Source organism: Conger conger, chromosome 15, assembly GCF_963514075.1.
Source record: "Conger conger chromosome 15, fConCon1.1, whole genome shotgun sequence".
Lineage (NCBI taxonomy): Eukaryota > Metazoa > Chordata > Actinopteri > Anguilliformes > Congridae > Conger > Conger conger.
This window is the reverse complement of record NC_083774.1, coordinates 31182876-31197197: the sequence shown is the minus strand read 5'-3', so window position 1 is coordinate 31197197 and position 14322 is coordinate 31182876. Positions and strand designations below refer to the sequence as shown.

General features: G+C 42.1%; 21 non-coding genes across 21 annotated transcripts; all 21 read left to right on the top strand.

Annotated features, from left to right (window-relative positions):
• The first annotated feature begins 406 nt into the window (after positions 1-406).
• Positions 407-547, top strand: LOC133112449 (U4 spliceosomal RNA). The gene has a single exon (XR_009705286.1). It is a non-coding gene; the product is annotated as a U4 spliceosomal RNA (small nuclear RNA).
• A 541-nt stretch (positions 548-1088) lies between these two features.
• Positions 1089-1229, top strand: LOC133112447 (U4 spliceosomal RNA). Its single transcript, XR_009705284.1, has one exon. It is a non-coding gene; the product is annotated as a U4 spliceosomal RNA (small nuclear RNA).
• Positions 1230-1770: 541 nt separating this feature from the next.
• On the top strand, positions 1771-1911 carry LOC133112446 (U4 spliceosomal RNA). The gene has a single exon (XR_009705283.1). It is a non-coding gene; the product is annotated as a U4 spliceosomal RNA (small nuclear RNA).
• Positions 1912-2442: 531 nt separating this feature from the next.
• Positions 2443-2583, top strand: LOC133112445 (U4 spliceosomal RNA). The gene has a single exon (XR_009705282.1). It is a non-coding gene; the product is annotated as a U4 spliceosomal RNA (small nuclear RNA).
• A 541-nt stretch (positions 2584-3124) lies between these two features.
• On the top strand, positions 3125-3265 carry LOC133112444 (U4 spliceosomal RNA). The gene has a single exon (XR_009705281.1). It is a non-coding gene; the product is annotated as a U4 spliceosomal RNA (small nuclear RNA).
• Positions 3266-3806: 541 nt separating this feature from the next.
• On the top strand, positions 3807-3947 carry LOC133112443 (U4 spliceosomal RNA). Its single transcript, XR_009705280.1, has one exon. It is a non-coding gene; the product is annotated as a U4 spliceosomal RNA (small nuclear RNA).
• A 541-nt stretch (positions 3948-4488) lies between these two features.
• LOC133112442 (U4 spliceosomal RNA) lies at positions 4489-4629 on the top strand. Its single transcript, XR_009705279.1, has one exon. It is a non-coding gene; the product is annotated as a U4 spliceosomal RNA (small nuclear RNA).
• A 541-nt stretch (positions 4630-5170) lies between these two features.
• LOC133112441 (U4 spliceosomal RNA) lies at positions 5171-5311 on the top strand. The gene has a single exon (XR_009705278.1). It is a non-coding gene; the product is annotated as a U4 spliceosomal RNA (small nuclear RNA).
• Positions 5312-5852: 541 nt separating this feature from the next.
• LOC133112440 (U4 spliceosomal RNA) lies at positions 5853-5993 on the top strand. The gene has a single exon (XR_009705277.1). It is a non-coding gene; the product is annotated as a U4 spliceosomal RNA (small nuclear RNA).
• Positions 5994-6534: 541 nt separating this feature from the next.
• Positions 6535-6675, top strand: LOC133112626 (U4 spliceosomal RNA). The gene has a single exon (XR_009705453.1). It is a non-coding gene; the product is annotated as a U4 spliceosomal RNA (small nuclear RNA).
• Positions 6676-7216: 541 nt separating this feature from the next.
• On the top strand, positions 7217-7357 carry LOC133112439 (U4 spliceosomal RNA). The gene has a single exon (XR_009705276.1). It is a non-coding gene; the product is annotated as a U4 spliceosomal RNA (small nuclear RNA).
• Positions 7358-7898: 541 nt separating this feature from the next.
• Positions 7899-8039, top strand: LOC133112438 (U4 spliceosomal RNA). The gene has a single exon (XR_009705275.1). It is a non-coding gene; the product is annotated as a U4 spliceosomal RNA (small nuclear RNA).
• A 541-nt stretch (positions 8040-8580) lies between these two features.
• LOC133112625 (U4 spliceosomal RNA) lies at positions 8581-8721 on the top strand. Its single transcript, XR_009705452.1, has one exon. It is a non-coding gene; the product is annotated as a U4 spliceosomal RNA (small nuclear RNA).
• A 541-nt stretch (positions 8722-9262) lies between these two features.
• LOC133112435 (U4 spliceosomal RNA) lies at positions 9263-9403 on the top strand. Its single transcript, XR_009705273.1, has one exon. It is a non-coding gene; the product is annotated as a U4 spliceosomal RNA (small nuclear RNA).
• A 531-nt stretch (positions 9404-9934) lies between these two features.
• Positions 9935-10075, top strand: LOC133112624 (U4 spliceosomal RNA). Its single transcript, XR_009705451.1, has one exon. It is a non-coding gene; the product is annotated as a U4 spliceosomal RNA (small nuclear RNA).
• Positions 10076-10616: 541 nt separating this feature from the next.
• Positions 10617-10757, top strand: LOC133112434 (U4 spliceosomal RNA). Its single transcript, XR_009705272.1, has one exon. It is a non-coding gene; the product is annotated as a U4 spliceosomal RNA (small nuclear RNA).
• A 541-nt stretch (positions 10758-11298) lies between these two features.
• LOC133112433 (U4 spliceosomal RNA) lies at positions 11299-11439 on the top strand. The gene has a single exon (XR_009705271.1). It is a non-coding gene; the product is annotated as a U4 spliceosomal RNA (small nuclear RNA).
• A 531-nt stretch (positions 11440-11970) lies between these two features.
• LOC133112622 (U4 spliceosomal RNA) lies at positions 11971-12111 on the top strand. The gene has a single exon (XR_009705450.1). It is a non-coding gene; the product is annotated as a U4 spliceosomal RNA (small nuclear RNA).
• A 541-nt stretch (positions 12112-12652) lies between these two features.
• Positions 12653-12793, top strand: LOC133112432 (U4 spliceosomal RNA). Its single transcript, XR_009705270.1, has one exon. It is a non-coding gene; the product is annotated as a U4 spliceosomal RNA (small nuclear RNA).
• A 541-nt stretch (positions 12794-13334) lies between these two features.
• On the top strand, positions 13335-13475 carry LOC133112431 (U4 spliceosomal RNA). Its single transcript, XR_009705269.1, has one exon. It is a non-coding gene; the product is annotated as a U4 spliceosomal RNA (small nuclear RNA).
• Positions 13476-14016: 541 nt separating this feature from the next.
• On the top strand, positions 14017-14157 carry LOC133112430 (U4 spliceosomal RNA). Its single transcript, XR_009705268.1, has one exon. It is a non-coding gene; the product is annotated as a U4 spliceosomal RNA (small nuclear RNA).
• The last annotated feature ends 165 nt before the right edge of the window (positions 14158-14322 follow it).

Below are 14322 nucleotides of genomic sequence, written 5' to 3'. Positions count from 1 at the left end.
ATCGGGTGTCAGTTTTGGCAAAAGATATCTCTGAATTGTTTGGAAATGGCCTTTTCTTTTCAAAAGTGGAATTGGGAAAGCCCCTGTGGTTCCACCCACAGACGGAACCCTCACATCTGCTGTTTCTTGCCTGGAACACTTGGGGGCGACGGTGAACATTTAGCATTACCCAAAATGCCCTTTGTGTTCAACTTTGTAAAAACATATAAAAATGTTTCATTATCCTAAAACGTATTATGAAAAAGAAGGTATGGTTACCAAATCCGGGTCACAGCTTAAATGGAAATGTATGAATTTTTGGCAAGACTTAGCAATTTGGTAAAATGGAAATATGTCGCCAAAACTTCCCGTTTTGGAAAAGTCGATGTTTTTGGCTGGGTCCTTCAGGTCGAATTTGGTCAACTTTATCTTTGCGCAGTGGCAGTATCGTAGCCTATGAGGTTTATCCGAGGCGTGATTATTGCTGGTTGAAAACTTAACCCAATACCCCGCCGAGACTGCTTGAAATATTAGCGGGCTTGGCAATTTTTGACAGTCTCATCCGGGACTGGTGTTTTTGTTCAAAAGAAAGAGCGTTGTGTGTATTTGTTTGCTGTTGAAACGATTGTTGGTTTGGAGATGTCGCGTGATGTGGCACGTGCTTTTTCCAAGAAAGGCGGGTTGCATTTATCCCTTTTCGATGATCGGGTGTCAGTTTTGGCAAAAGATATCTCTGAATTGTTTGGAAATGGCCTTTTCTTTTCAAAAGTGGAATTGGGAAAGCCCCTGTGGTTCCACCCACAGACGGAACCCTCACATCTGCTGTTTCTTGCCTGGAACACTTGGGGGCGACGGTGAACATTTAGCATTACCCAAAATGCCCTTTGTGTTCAACTTTGTAAAAACATATAAAAATGTTTCATTATCCTAAAACGTATTATGAAAAAGAAGGTATGGTTACCAAATCCGGGTCACAGCTTAAATGGAAATGTATGAATTTTTGGCAAGACTTAGCAATTCGGTAAAATGGAAATATGTCGCCAAAACTTCCCGTTTTGGAAAAGTCGATGTTTTTGGCTGGGTCCTTCAGGTCGAATTTGGTCAACTTTATCTTTGCGCAGTGGCAGTATCGTAGCCTATGAGGTTTATCCGAGGCGTGATTATTGCTGGTTGAAAACTTAACCCAATACCCCGCCGAGACTGCTTGAAATATTAGCGGGCTTGGCAATTTTTGACAGTCTCATCCGGGATTGGTGTTTTTGTTCAAAAGAAAGAGCGTTGTGTGTATTTGTTTGCTGTTGAAACGATTGTTGGTTTGGAGATGTCGCGTGATGTGGCACGTGCTTTTTCCAAGAAAGGCGGGTTGCATTTATCCCTTTTCGATGATCGGGTGTCAGTTTTGGCAAAAGATATCTCTGAATTGTTTGGAAATGGCCTTTTCTTTTCAAAAGTGGAATTGGGAAAGCCCCTGTGGTTCCACCCACAGACGGAACCCTCACATCTGCTGTTTCTTGCCTGGAACACTTGGGGGCGACGGTGAACATTTAGCATTACCCAAAATGCCCTTTGTGTTCAACTTTGTAAAAACATATAAAAATGTTTCATTATCCTAAAACGTATTATGAAAAAGAACGTATGGTTACCAAATCCGGGTCACAGCTTAAATGGAAATGTATGAATTTTTGGCAAGACTTAGCAATTCGGTAAAATGGAAATATGTCGCCAAAACTTCCCGTTTTGGAAAAGTCGATGTTTTTGGCTGGGTCCTTCAGGTCGAATTTGGTCAACTTTATCTTTGCGCAGTGGCAGTATCGTAGCCTATGAGGTTTATCCGAGGCGTGATTATTGCTGGTTGAAAACTTAACCCAATACCCCGCCGAGACTGCTTGAAATATTAGCGGGCTTGGCAATTTTTGACAGTCTCATCCGGGACTGGTGTTTTTGTTCAAAAGAAAGAGCGTTGTGTGTATTTGTTTGCTGTTGAAACGATTGTTGGTTTGGTGATGTCGCACGTGCTTTTTCCAAGAAAGGCGGGTTGCATTTATCCCTTTTCGATGATCGGGTGTCAGTTTTGGCAAAAGATATCTCTGAATTGTTTGGAAATGGCCTTTTCTTTTCAAAAGTGGAATTGGGAAAGCCCCTGTGGTTCCACCCACAGACGGAACCCTCACATCTGCTGTTTCTTGCCTGGAACACTTGGGGGCGACGGTGAACATTTAGCATTACCCAAAATGCCCTTTGTGTTCAACTTTGTAAAAACATATAAAAATGTTTCATTATCCTAAAACGTATTATGAAAAAGAAGGTATGGTTACCAAATCCGGGTCACAGCTTAAATGGAAATGTATGAATTTTTGGCAAGACTTAGCAATTCGGTAAAATGGAAATATGTCGCCAAAACTTCCCGTTTTGGAAAAGTCGATGTTTTTGGCTGGGTCCTTCAGGTCGAATTTGGTCAACTTTATCTTTGCGCAGTGGCAGTATCGTAGCCTATGAGGTTTATCCGAGGCGTGATTATTGCTGGTTGAAAACTTAACCCAATACCCCGCCGAGACTGCTTGAAATATTAGCGGGCTTGGCAATTTTTGACAGTCTCATCCGGGACAGGTGTTTTTGTTCAAAAGAAAGAGCGTTGTGTGTATTTGTTTGCTGTTGAAACGATTGTTGGTTTGGAGATGTCGCGTGATGTGGCACGTGCTTTTTCCAAGAAAGGCGGGTTGCATTTATCCCTTTTCGATGATCGGGTGTCAGTTTTGGCAAAAGATATCTCTGAATTGTTTGGAAATGGCCTTTTCTTTTCAAAAGTGGAATTGGGAAAGCCCCTGTGGTTCCACCCACAGACGGAACCCTCACATCTGCTGTTTCTTGCCTGGAACACTTGGGGGCGACGGTGAACATTTAGCATTACCCAAAATGCCCTTTGTGTTCAACTTTGTAAAAACATATAAAAATGTTTCATTATCCTAAAACGTATTATGAAAAAGAAGGTATGGTTACCAAATCCGGGTCACAGCTTAAATGGAAATGTATGAATTTTTGGCAAGACTTAGCAATTCGGTAAAATGGAAATATGTCGCCAAAACTTCCCGTTTTGGAAAAGTCGATGTTTTTGGCTGGGTCCTTCAGGTCGAATTTGGTCAACTTTATCTTTGCGCAGTGGCAGTATCGTAGCCTATGAGGTTTATCCGAGGCGTGATTATTGCTGGTTGAAAACTTAACCCAATACCCCGCCGAGACTGCTTGAAATATTAGCGGGCTTGGCAATTTTTGACAGTCTCATCCGGGACTGGTGTTTTTGTTCAAAAGAAAGAGCGTTGTGTGTATTTGTTTGCTGTTGAAACGATTGTTGGTTTGGAGATGTCGCGTGATGTGGCACGTGCTTTTTCCAAGAAAGGCGGGTTGCATTTATCCCTTTTCGATGATCGGGTGTCAGTTTTGGCAAAAGATATCTCTGAATTGTTTGGAAATGGCCTTTTCTTTTCAAAAGTGGAATTGGGAAAGCCCCTGTGGTTCCACCCACAGACGGAACCCTCACATCTGCTGTTTCTTGCCTGGAACACTTGGGGGCGACGGTGAACATTTAGCATTACCCAAAATGCCCTTTGTGTTCAACTTTGTAAAAACATATAAAAATGTTTCATTATCCTAAAACGTATTATGAAAAAGAAGGTATGGTTACCAAATCCGGGTCACAGCTTAAATGGAAATGTATGAATTTTTGGCAAGACTTAGCAATTCGGTAAAATGGAAATATGTCGCCAAAACTTCCCGTTTTGGAAAAGTCGATGTTTTTGGCTGGGTCCTTCAGGTCGAATTTGGTCAACTTTATCTTTGCGCAGTGGCAGTATCGTAGCCTATGAGGTTTATCCGAGGCGTGATTATTGCTGGTTGAAAACTTAACCCAATACCCCGCCGAGACTGCTTGAAATATTAGCGGGCTTGGCAATTTTTGACAGTCTCATCCGGGACTGGTGTTTTTGTTCAAAAGAAAGAGCGTTGTGTGTATTTGTTTGCTGTTGAAACGATTGTTGGTTTGGAGATGTCGCGTGATGTGGCACGTGCTTTTTCCAAGAAAGGCGGGTTGCATTTATCCCTTTTCGATGATCGGGTGTCAGTTTTGGCAAAAGATATCTCTGAATTGTTTGGAAATGGCCTTTTCTTTTCAAAAGTGGAATTGGGAAAGCCCCTGTGGTTCCACCCACAGACGGAACCCTCACATCTGCTGTTTCTTGCCTGGAACACTTGGGGGCGACGGTGAACATTTAGCATTACCCAAAATGCCCTTTGTGTTCAACTTTGTAAAAACATATAAAAATGTTTCATTATCCTAAAACGTATTATGAAAACGAAGGTATGGTTACCAAATCCGGGTCACAGCTTAAATGGAAATGTATGAATTTTTGGCAAGACTTAGCAATTCGGTAAAATGGAAATATGTCGCCAAAACTTCCCGTTTTGGAAAAGTCGATGTTTTTGGCTGGGTCCTTCAGGTCGAATTTGGTCAACTTTATCTTTGCGCAGTGGCAGTATCGTAGCCTATGAGGTTTATCCGAGGCGTGATTATTGCTGGTTGAAAACTTAACCCAATACCCCGCCGAGACTGCTTGAAATATTAGCGGGCTTGGCAATTTTTGACAGTCTCATCCGGGACTGGTGTTTTTGTTCAAAAGAAAGAGCGTTGTGTGTATTTGTTTGCTGTTGAAACGATTGTTGGTTTGGAGATGTCGCGTGATGTGGCACGTGCTTTTTCCAAGAAAGGCGGGTTGCATTTATCCCTTTTCGATGATCGGGTGTCAGTTTTGGCAAAAGATATCTCTGAATTGTTTGGAAATGGCCTTTTCTTTTCAAAAGTGGAATTGGGAAAGCCCCTGTGGTTCCACCCACAGACGGAACCCTCACATCTGCTGTTTCTTGCCTGGAACACTTGGGGGCGACGGTGAACATTTAGCATTACCCAAAATGCCCTTTGTGTTCAACTTTGTAAAAACATATAAAAATGTTTCATTATCCTAAAACGTATTATGAAAAAGAAGGTATGGTTACCAAATCCGGGTCACAGCTTAAATGGAAATGTATGAATTTTTGGCAAGACTTAGCAATTCGGTAAAATGGAAATATGTCGCCAAAACTTCCCGTTTTGGAAAAGTCGATGTTTTTGGCTGGGTCCTTCAGGTCGAATTTGGTCAACTTTATCTTTGCGCAGTGGCAGTATCGTAGCCTATGAGGTTTATCCGAGGCGTGATTATTGCTGGTTGAAAACTTAACCCAATACCCCGCCGAGACTGCTTGAAATATTAGCGGGCTTGGCAATTTTTGACAGTCTCATCCGGGACTGGTGTTTTTGTTCAAAAGAAAGAGCGTTGTGTGTATTTGTTTGCTGTTGAAACGATTGTTGGTTTGGAGATGTCGCGTGATGTGGCACGTGCTTTTTCCAAGAAAGGCGGGTTGCATTTATCCCTTTTCGATGATCGGGTGTCAGTTTTGGCAAAAGATATCTCTGAATTGTTTGGAAATGGCCTTTTCTTTTCAAAAGTGGAATTGGGAAAGCCCCTGTGGTTCCACCCACAGACGGAACCCTCACATCTGCTGTTTCTTGCCTGGAACACTTGGGGGCGACGGTGAACATTTAGCATTACCCAAAATGCCCTTTGTGTTCAACTTTGTAAAAACATATAAAAATGTTTCATTATCCTAAAACGTATTATGAAAAAGAAGGTATGGTTACCAAATCCGGGTCACAGCTTAAATGGAAATGTATGAATTTTTGGCAAGACTTAGCAATTCGGTAAAATGGAAATATGTCGCCAAAACTTCCCGTTTTGGAAAAGTCGATGTTTTTGGCTGGGTCCTTCAGGTCGAATTTGGTCAACTTTATCTTTGCGCAGTGGCAGTATCGTAGCCTATGAGGTTTATCCGAGGCGTGATTATTGCTGGTTGAAAACTTAACCCAATACCCCGCCGAGACTGCTTGAAATATTAGCGGGCTTGGCAATTTTTGACAGTCTCATCCGGGACAGGTGTTTTTGTTCAAAAGAAAGAGCGTTGTGTGTATTTGTTTGCTGTTGAAACGATTGTTGGTTTGGAGATGTCGCGTGATGTGGCACGTGCTTTTTCCAAGAAAGGCGGGTTGCATTTATCCCTTTTCGATGATCGGGTGTCAGTTTTGGCAAAAGATATCTCTGAATTGTTTGGAAATGGCCTTTTCTTTTCAAAAGTGGAATTGGGAAAGCCCCTGTGGTTCCACCCACAGACGGAACCCTCACATCTGCTGTTTCTTGCCTGGAACACTTGGGGGCGACGGTGAACATTTAGCATTACCCAAAATGCCCTTTGTGTTCAACTTTGTAAAAACATATAAAAATGTTTCATTATCCTAAAACGTATTATGAAAAAGAACGTATGGTTACCAAATCCGGGTCACAGCTTAAATGGAAATGTATGAATTTTTGGCAAGACTTAGCAATTCGGTAAAATGGAAATATGTCGCCAAAACTTCCCGTTTTGGAAAAGTCGATGTTTTTGGCTGGGTCCTTCAGGTCGAATTTGGTCAACTTTATCTTTGCGCAGTGGCAGTATCGTAGCCTATGAGGTTTATCTGAGGCGTGATTATTGCTGGTTGAAAACTTAACCCAATACCCCGCCGAGACTGCTTGAAATATTAGCGGGCTTGGCAATTTTTGACAGTCTCATCCGGGACTGGTGTTTTTGTTCAAAAGAAAGAGCGTTGTGTGTATTTGTTTGCTGTTGAAACGATTGTTGGTTTGGAGATGTCGCGTGATGTGGCACGTGCTTTTTCCAAGAAAGGCGGGTTGCATTTATCCCTTTTCGATGATCGGGTGTCAGTTTTGGCAAAAGATATCTCTGAATTGTTTGGAAATGGCCTTTTCTTTTCAAAAGTGGAATTGGGAAAGCCCCTGTGGTTCCACCCACAGACGGAACCCTCACATCTGCTGTTTCTTGCCTGGAACACTTGGGGGCGACGGTGAACATTTAGCATTACCCAAAATGCCCTTTGTGTTCAACTTTGTAAAAACATATAAAAATGTTTCATTATCCTAAAACGTATTATGAAAAAGAAGGTATGGTTACCAAATCCGGGTCACAGCTTAAATGGAAATGTATGAATTTTTGGCAAGACTTAGCAATTCGGTAAAATGGAAATATGTCGCCAAAACTTCCCGTTTTGGAAAAGTCGATGTTTTTGGCTGGGTCCTTCAGGTCGAATTTGGTCAACTTTATCTTTGCGCAGTGGCAGTATCGTAGCCTATGAGGTTTATCCGAGGCGTGATTATTGCTGGTTGAAAACTTAACCCAATACCCCGCCGAGACTGCTTGAAATATTAGCGGGCTTGGCAATTTTTGACAGTCTCATCCGGGACTGGTGTTTTTGTTCAAAAGAAAGAGCGTTGTGTGTATTTGTTTGCTGTTGAAACGATTGTTGGTTTGGAGATGTCGCGTGATGTGGCACGTGCTTTTTCCAAGAAAGGCGGGTTGCATTTATCCCTTTTCGATGATCGGGTGTCAGTTTTGGCAAAAGATATCTCTGAATTGTTTGGAAATGGCCTTTTCTTTTCAAAAGTGGAATTGGGAAAGCCCCTGTGGTTCCACCCACAGACGGAACCCTCACATCTGCTGTTTCTTGCCTGGAACACTTGGGGGCGACGGTGAACATTTAGCATTACCCAAAATGCCCTTTGTGTTCAACTTTGTAAAAACATATAAAAATGTTTCATTATCCTAAAACGTATTATGAAAAAGAAGGTATGGTTACCAAATCCGGGTCACAGCTTAAATGGAAATGTATGAATTTTTGGCAAGACTTAGCAATTCGGTAAAATGGAAATATGTCGCCAAAACTTCCCGTTTTGGAAAAGTCGATGTTTTTGGCTGGGTCCTTCAGGTCGAATTTGGTCAACTTTATCTTTGCGCAGTGGCAGTATCGTAGCCTATGAGGTTTATCCGAGGCGTGATTATTGCTGGTTGAAAACTTAACCCAATACCCCGCCGAGACTGCTTGAAATATTAGCGGGCTTGGCAATTTTTGACAGTCTCATCCGGGACAGGTGTTTTTGTTCAAAAGAAAGAGCGTTGTGTGTATTTGTTTGCTGTTGAAACGATTGTTGGTTTGGAGATGTCGCGTGATGTGGCACGTGCTTTTTCCAAGAAAGGCGGGTTGCATTTATCCCTTTTCGATGATCGGGTGTCAGTTTTGGCAAAAGATATCTCTGAATTGTTTGGAAATGGCCTTTTCTTTTCAAAAGTGGAATTGGGAAAGCCCCTGTGGTTCCACCCACAGACGGAACCCTCACATCTGCTGTTTCTTGCCTGGAACACTTGGGGGCGACGGTGAACATTTAGCATTACCCAAAATGCCCTTTGTGTTCAACTTTGTAAAAACATATAAAAATGTTTCATTATCCTAAAACGTATTATGAAAAAGAACGTATGGTTACCAAATCCGGGTCACAGCTTAAATGGAAATGTATGAATTTTTGGCAAGACTTAGCAATTCGGTAAAATGGAAATATGTCGCCAAAACTTCCCGTTTTGGAAAAGTCGATGTTTTTGGCTGGGTCCTTCAGGTCGAATTTGGTCAACTTTATCTTTGCGCAGTGGCAGTATCGTAGCCTATGAGGTTTATCTGAGGCGTGATTATTGCTGGTTGAAAACTTAACCCAATACCCCGCCGAGACTGCTTGAAATATTAGCGGGCTTGGCAATTTTTGACAGTCTCATCCGGGACTGGTGTTTTTGTTCAAAAGAAAGAGCGTTGTGTGTATTTGTTTGCTGTTGAAACGATTGTTGGTTTGGAGATGTCGCGTGATGTGGCACGTGCTTTTTCCAAGAAAGGCGGGTTGCATTTATCCCTTTTCGATGATCGGGTGTCAGTTTTGGCAAAAGATATCTCTGAATTGTTTGGAAATGGCCTTTTCTTTTCAAAAGTGGAATTGGGAAAGCCCCTGTGGTTCCACCCACAGACGGAACCCTCACATCTGCTGTTTCTTGCCTGGAACACTTGGGGGCGACGGTGAACATTTAGCATTACCCAAAATGCCCTTTGTGTTCAACTTTGTAAAAACATATAAAAATGTTTCATTATCCTAAAACGTATTATGAAAAAGAACGTATGGTTACCAAATCCGGGTCACAGCTTAAATGGAAATGTATGAATTTTTGGCAAGACTTAGCAATTCGGTAAAATGGAAATATGTCGCCAAAACTTCACGTTTTGGAAAAGTCGATGTTTTTGGCTGGGTCCTTCAGGTCGAATTTGGTCAACTTTATCTTTGCGCAGTGGCAGTATCGTAGCCTATGAGGTTTATCCGAGGCGTGATTATTGCTGGTTGAAAACTTAACCCAATACCCCGCCGAGACTGCTTGAAATATTAGCGGGCTTGGCAATTTTTGACAGTCTCATCCGGGACTGGTGTTTTTGTTCAAAAGAAAGAGCGTTGTGTGTATTTGTTTGCTGTTGAAACGATTGTTGGTTTGGTGATGTCGCACGTGCTTTTTCCAAGAAAGGTGGGTTGCATTTATCCCTTTTCGATGATCGGGTGTCAGTTTTGGCAAAAGATATCTCTGAATTGTTTGGAAATGGCCTTTTCTTTTCAAAAGTGGAATTGGGAAAGCCCCTGTGGTTCCACCCACAGACGGAACCCTCACATCTGCTGTTTCTTGCCTGGAACACTTGGGGGCGACGGTGAACATTTAGCATTACCCAAAATGCCCTTTGTGTTCAACTTTGTAAAAACATATAAAAATGTTTCATTATCCTAAAACGTATTATGAAAAAGAAGGTATGGTTACCAAATCCGGGTCACAGCTTAAATGGAAATGTATGAATTTTTGGCAAGACTTAGCAATTCGGTAAAATGGAAATATGTCGCCAAAACTTCCCGTTTTGGAAAAGTCGATGTTTTTGGCTGGGTCCTTCAGGTCGAATTTGGTCAACTTTATCTTTGCGCAGTGGCAGTATCGTAGCTTATGAGGTTTATCCGAGGCGTGATTATTGCTGGTTGAAAACTTAACCCAATACCCCGCCGAGACTGCTTGAAATATTAGCGGGCTTGGCAATTTTTGACAGTCTCATCCGGGACTGGTGTTTTTGTTCAAAAGAAAGAGCGTTGTGTGTATTTGTTTGCTGTTGAAACGATTGTTGGTTTGGAGATGTCGCGTGATGTGGCACGTGCTTTTTCCAAGAAAGGCGGGTTGCATTTATCCCTTTTCGATGATCGGGTGTCAGTTTTGGCAAAAGATATCTCTGAATTGTTTGGAAATGGCCTTTTCTTTTCAAAAGTGGAATTGGGAAAGCCCCTGTGGTTCCACCCACAGACGGAACCCTCACATCTGCTGTTTCTTGCCTGGAACACTTGGGGGCGACGGTGAACATTTAGCATTACCCAAAATGCCCTTTGTGTTCAACTTTGTAAAAACATATAAAAATGTTTCATTATCCTAAAACGTATTATGAAAAAGAAGGTATGGTTACCAAATCCGGGTCACAGCTTAAATGGAAATGTATGAATTTTTGGCAAGACTTAGCAATTCGGTAAAATGGAAATATGTCGCCAAAACTTCCCGTTTTGGAAAAGTCGATGTTTTTGGCTGGGTCCTTCAGGTCGAATTTGGTCAACTTTATCTTTGCGCAGTGGCAGTATCGTAGCCTATGAGGTTTATCCGAGGCGTGATTATTGCTGGTTGAAAACTTAACCCAATACCCCGCCGAGACTGCTTGAAATATTAGCGGGCTTGGCAATTTTTGACAGTCTCATCCGGGACTGGTGTTTTTGTTCAAAAGAAAGAGCGTTGTGTGTATTTGTTTGCTGTTGAAACGATTGTTGGTTTGGAGATGTCGCGTGATGTGGCACGTGCTTTTTCCAAGAAAGGCGGGTTGCATTTATCCCTTTTCGATGATCGGGTGTCAGTTTTGGCAAAAGATATCTCTGAATTGTTTGGAAATGGCCTTTTCTTTTCAAAAGTGGAATTGGGAAAGCCCCTGTGGTTCCACCCACAGACGGAACCCTCACATCTGCTGTTTCTTGCCTGGAACACTTGGGGGCGACGGTGAACATTTAGCATTACCCAAAATGCCCTTTGTGTTCAACTTTGTAAAAACATATAAAAATGTTTCATTATCCTAAAACGTATTATGAAAAAGAACGTATGGTTACCAAATCCGGGTCACAGCTTAAATGGAAATGTATGAATTTTTGGCAAGACTTAGCAATTCGGTAAAATGGAAATATGTCGCCAAAACTTCCCGTTTTGGAAAAGTCGATGTTTTTGGCTGGGTCCTTCAGGTCGAATTTGGTCAACTTTATCTTTGCGCAGTGGCAGTATCGTAGCCTATGAGGTTTATCCGAGGCGTGATTATTGCTGGTTGAAAACTTAACCCAATACCCCGCCGAGACTGCTTGAAATATTAGCGGGCTTGGCAATTTTTGACAGTCTCATCCGGGACTGGTGTTTTTGTTCAAAAGAAAGAGCGTTGTGTGTATTTGTTTGCTGTTGAAACGATTGTTGGTTTGGTGATGTCGCACGTGCTTTTTCCAAGAAAGGTGGGTTGCATTTATCCCTTTTCGATGATCGGGTGTCAGTTTTGGCAAAAGATATCTCTGAATTGTTTGGAAATGGCCTTTTCTTTTCAAAAGTGGAATTGGGAAAGCCCCTGTGGTTCCACCCACAGACGGAACCCTCACATCTGCTGTTTCTTGCCTGGAACACTTGGGGGCGACGGTGAACATTTAGCATTACCCAAAATGCCCTTTGTGTTCAACTTTGTAAAAACATATAAAAATGTTTCATTATCCTAAAACGTATTATGAAAAAGAAGGTATGGTTACCAAATCCGGGTCACAGCTTAAATGGAAATGTATGAATTTTTGGCAAGACTTAGCAATTCGGTAAAATGGAAATATGTCGCCAAAACTTCCCGTTTTGGAAAAGTCGATGTTTTTGGCTGGGTCCTTCAGGTCGAATTTGGTCAACTTTATCTTTGCGCAGTGGCAGTATCGTAGCTTATGAGGTTTATCCGAGGCGTGATTATTGCTGGTTGAAAACTTAACCCAATACCCCGCCGAGACTGCTTGAAATATTAGCGGGCTTGGCAATTTTTGACAGTCTCATCCGGGACTGGTGTTTTTGTTCAAAAGAAAGAGCGTTGTGTGTATTTGTTTGCTGTTGAAACGATTGTTGGTTTGGAGATGTCGCGTGATGTGGCACGTGCTTTTTCCAAGAAAGGCGGGTTGCATTTATCCCTTTTCGATGATCGGGTGTCAGTTTTGGCAAAAGATATCTCTGAATTGTTTGGAAATGGCCTTTTCTTTTCAAAAGTGGAATTGGGAAAGCCCCTGTGGTTCCACCCACAGACGGAACCCTCACATCTGCTGTTTCTTGCCTGGAACACTTGGGGGCGACGGTGAACATTTAGCATTACCCAAAATGCCCTTTGTGTTCAACTTTGTAAAAACATATAAAAATGTTTCATTATCCTAAAACGTATTATGAAAAAGAAGGTATGGTTACCAAATCCGGGTCACAGCTTAAATGGAAATGTATGAATTTTTGGCAAGACTTAGCAATTCGGTAAAATGGAAATATGTCGCCAAAACTTCCCGTTTTGGAAAAGTCGATGTTTTTGGCTGGGTCCTTCAGGTCGAATTTGGTCAACTTTATCTTTGCGCAGTGGCAGTATCGTAGCCTATGAGGTTTATCCGAGGCGTGATTATTGCTGGTTGAAAACTTAACCCAATACCCCGCCGAGACTGCTTGAAATATTAGCGGGCTTGGCAATTTTTGACAGTCTCATCCGGGACTGGTGTTTTTGTTCAAAAGAAAGAGCGTTGTGTGTATTTGTTTGCTGTTGAAACGATTGTTGGTTTGGAGATGTCGCGTGATGTGGCACGTGCTTTTTCCAAGAAAGGCGGGTTGCATTTATCCCTTTTCGATGATCGGGTGTCAGTTTTGGCAAAAGATATCTCTGAATTGTTTGGAAATGGCCTTTTCTTTTCAAAAGTGGAATTGGGAAAGCCCCTGTGGTTCCACCCACAGACGGAACCCTCACATCTGCTGTTTCTTGCCTGGAACACTTGGGGGCGACGGTGAACATTTAGCATTACCCAAAATGCCCTTTGTGTTCAACTTTGTAAAAACATATAAAAATGTTTCATTATCCTAAAACGTATTATGAAAAAGAACGTATGGTTACCAAATCCGGGTCACAGCTTAAATGGAAATGTATGAATTTTTGGCAAGACTTAGCAATTCGGTAAAATGGAAATATGTCGCCAAAACTTCCCGTTTTGGAAAAGTCGATGTTTTTGGCTGGGTCCTTCAGGTCGAATTTGGTCAACTTTATCTTTGCGCAGTGGCAGTATCGTAGCCTATGAGGTTTATCCGAGGCGTGATTATTGCTGGTTGAAAACTTAACCCAATACCCCGCCGAGACTGCTTGAAATATTAGCGGGCTTGGCAATTTTTGACAGTCTCATCCGGGACTGGTGTTTTTGTTCAAAAGAAAGAGCGTTGTGTGTATTTGTTTGCTGTTGAAACGATTGTTGGTTTGGAGATGTCGCGTGATGTCGCACGTGCTTTTTCCAAGAAAGGCGGGTTGCATTTATCCCTTTTCGATGATCGGGTGTCAGTTTTGGCAAAAGATATCTCTGAATTGTTTGGAAATGGCCTTTTCTTTTCAAAAGTGGAATTGGGAAAGCCCCTGTGGTTCCACCCACAGACGGAACCCTCACATCTGCTGTTTCTTGCCTGGAACACTTGGGGGCGACGGTGAACATTTAGCATTACCCAAAATGCCCTTTGTGTTCAACTTTGTAAAAACATATAAAAATGTTTCATTATCCTAAAACGTATTATGAAAAAGAAGGTATGGTTACCAAATCCGGGTCACAGCTTAAATGGAAATGTATGAATTTTTGGCAAGACTTAGCAATTCGGTAAAATGGAAATATGTCGCCAAAACTTCCCGTTTTGGAAAAGTCGATGTTTTTGGCTGGGTCCTTCAGGTCGAATTTGGTCAACTTTATCTTTGCGCAGTGGCAGTATCGTAGCCTATGAGGTTTATCCGAGGCGTGATTATTGCTGGTTGAAAACTTAACCCAATACCCCGCCGAGACTGCTTGAAATATTAGCGGGCTTGGCAATTTTTGACAGTCTCATCCGGGACTGGTGTTTTTGTTCAAAAGAAAGAGCGTTGTGTGTATTTGTTTGCTGTTGAAACGATTGTTGGTTTGGAGATGTCGCGTGATGTGGCACGTGCTTTTTCCAAGAAAGGCGGGTTGCATTTATCCCTTTTCGATGATCGGGTGTCAGTTTTGGCAAAAGATATCT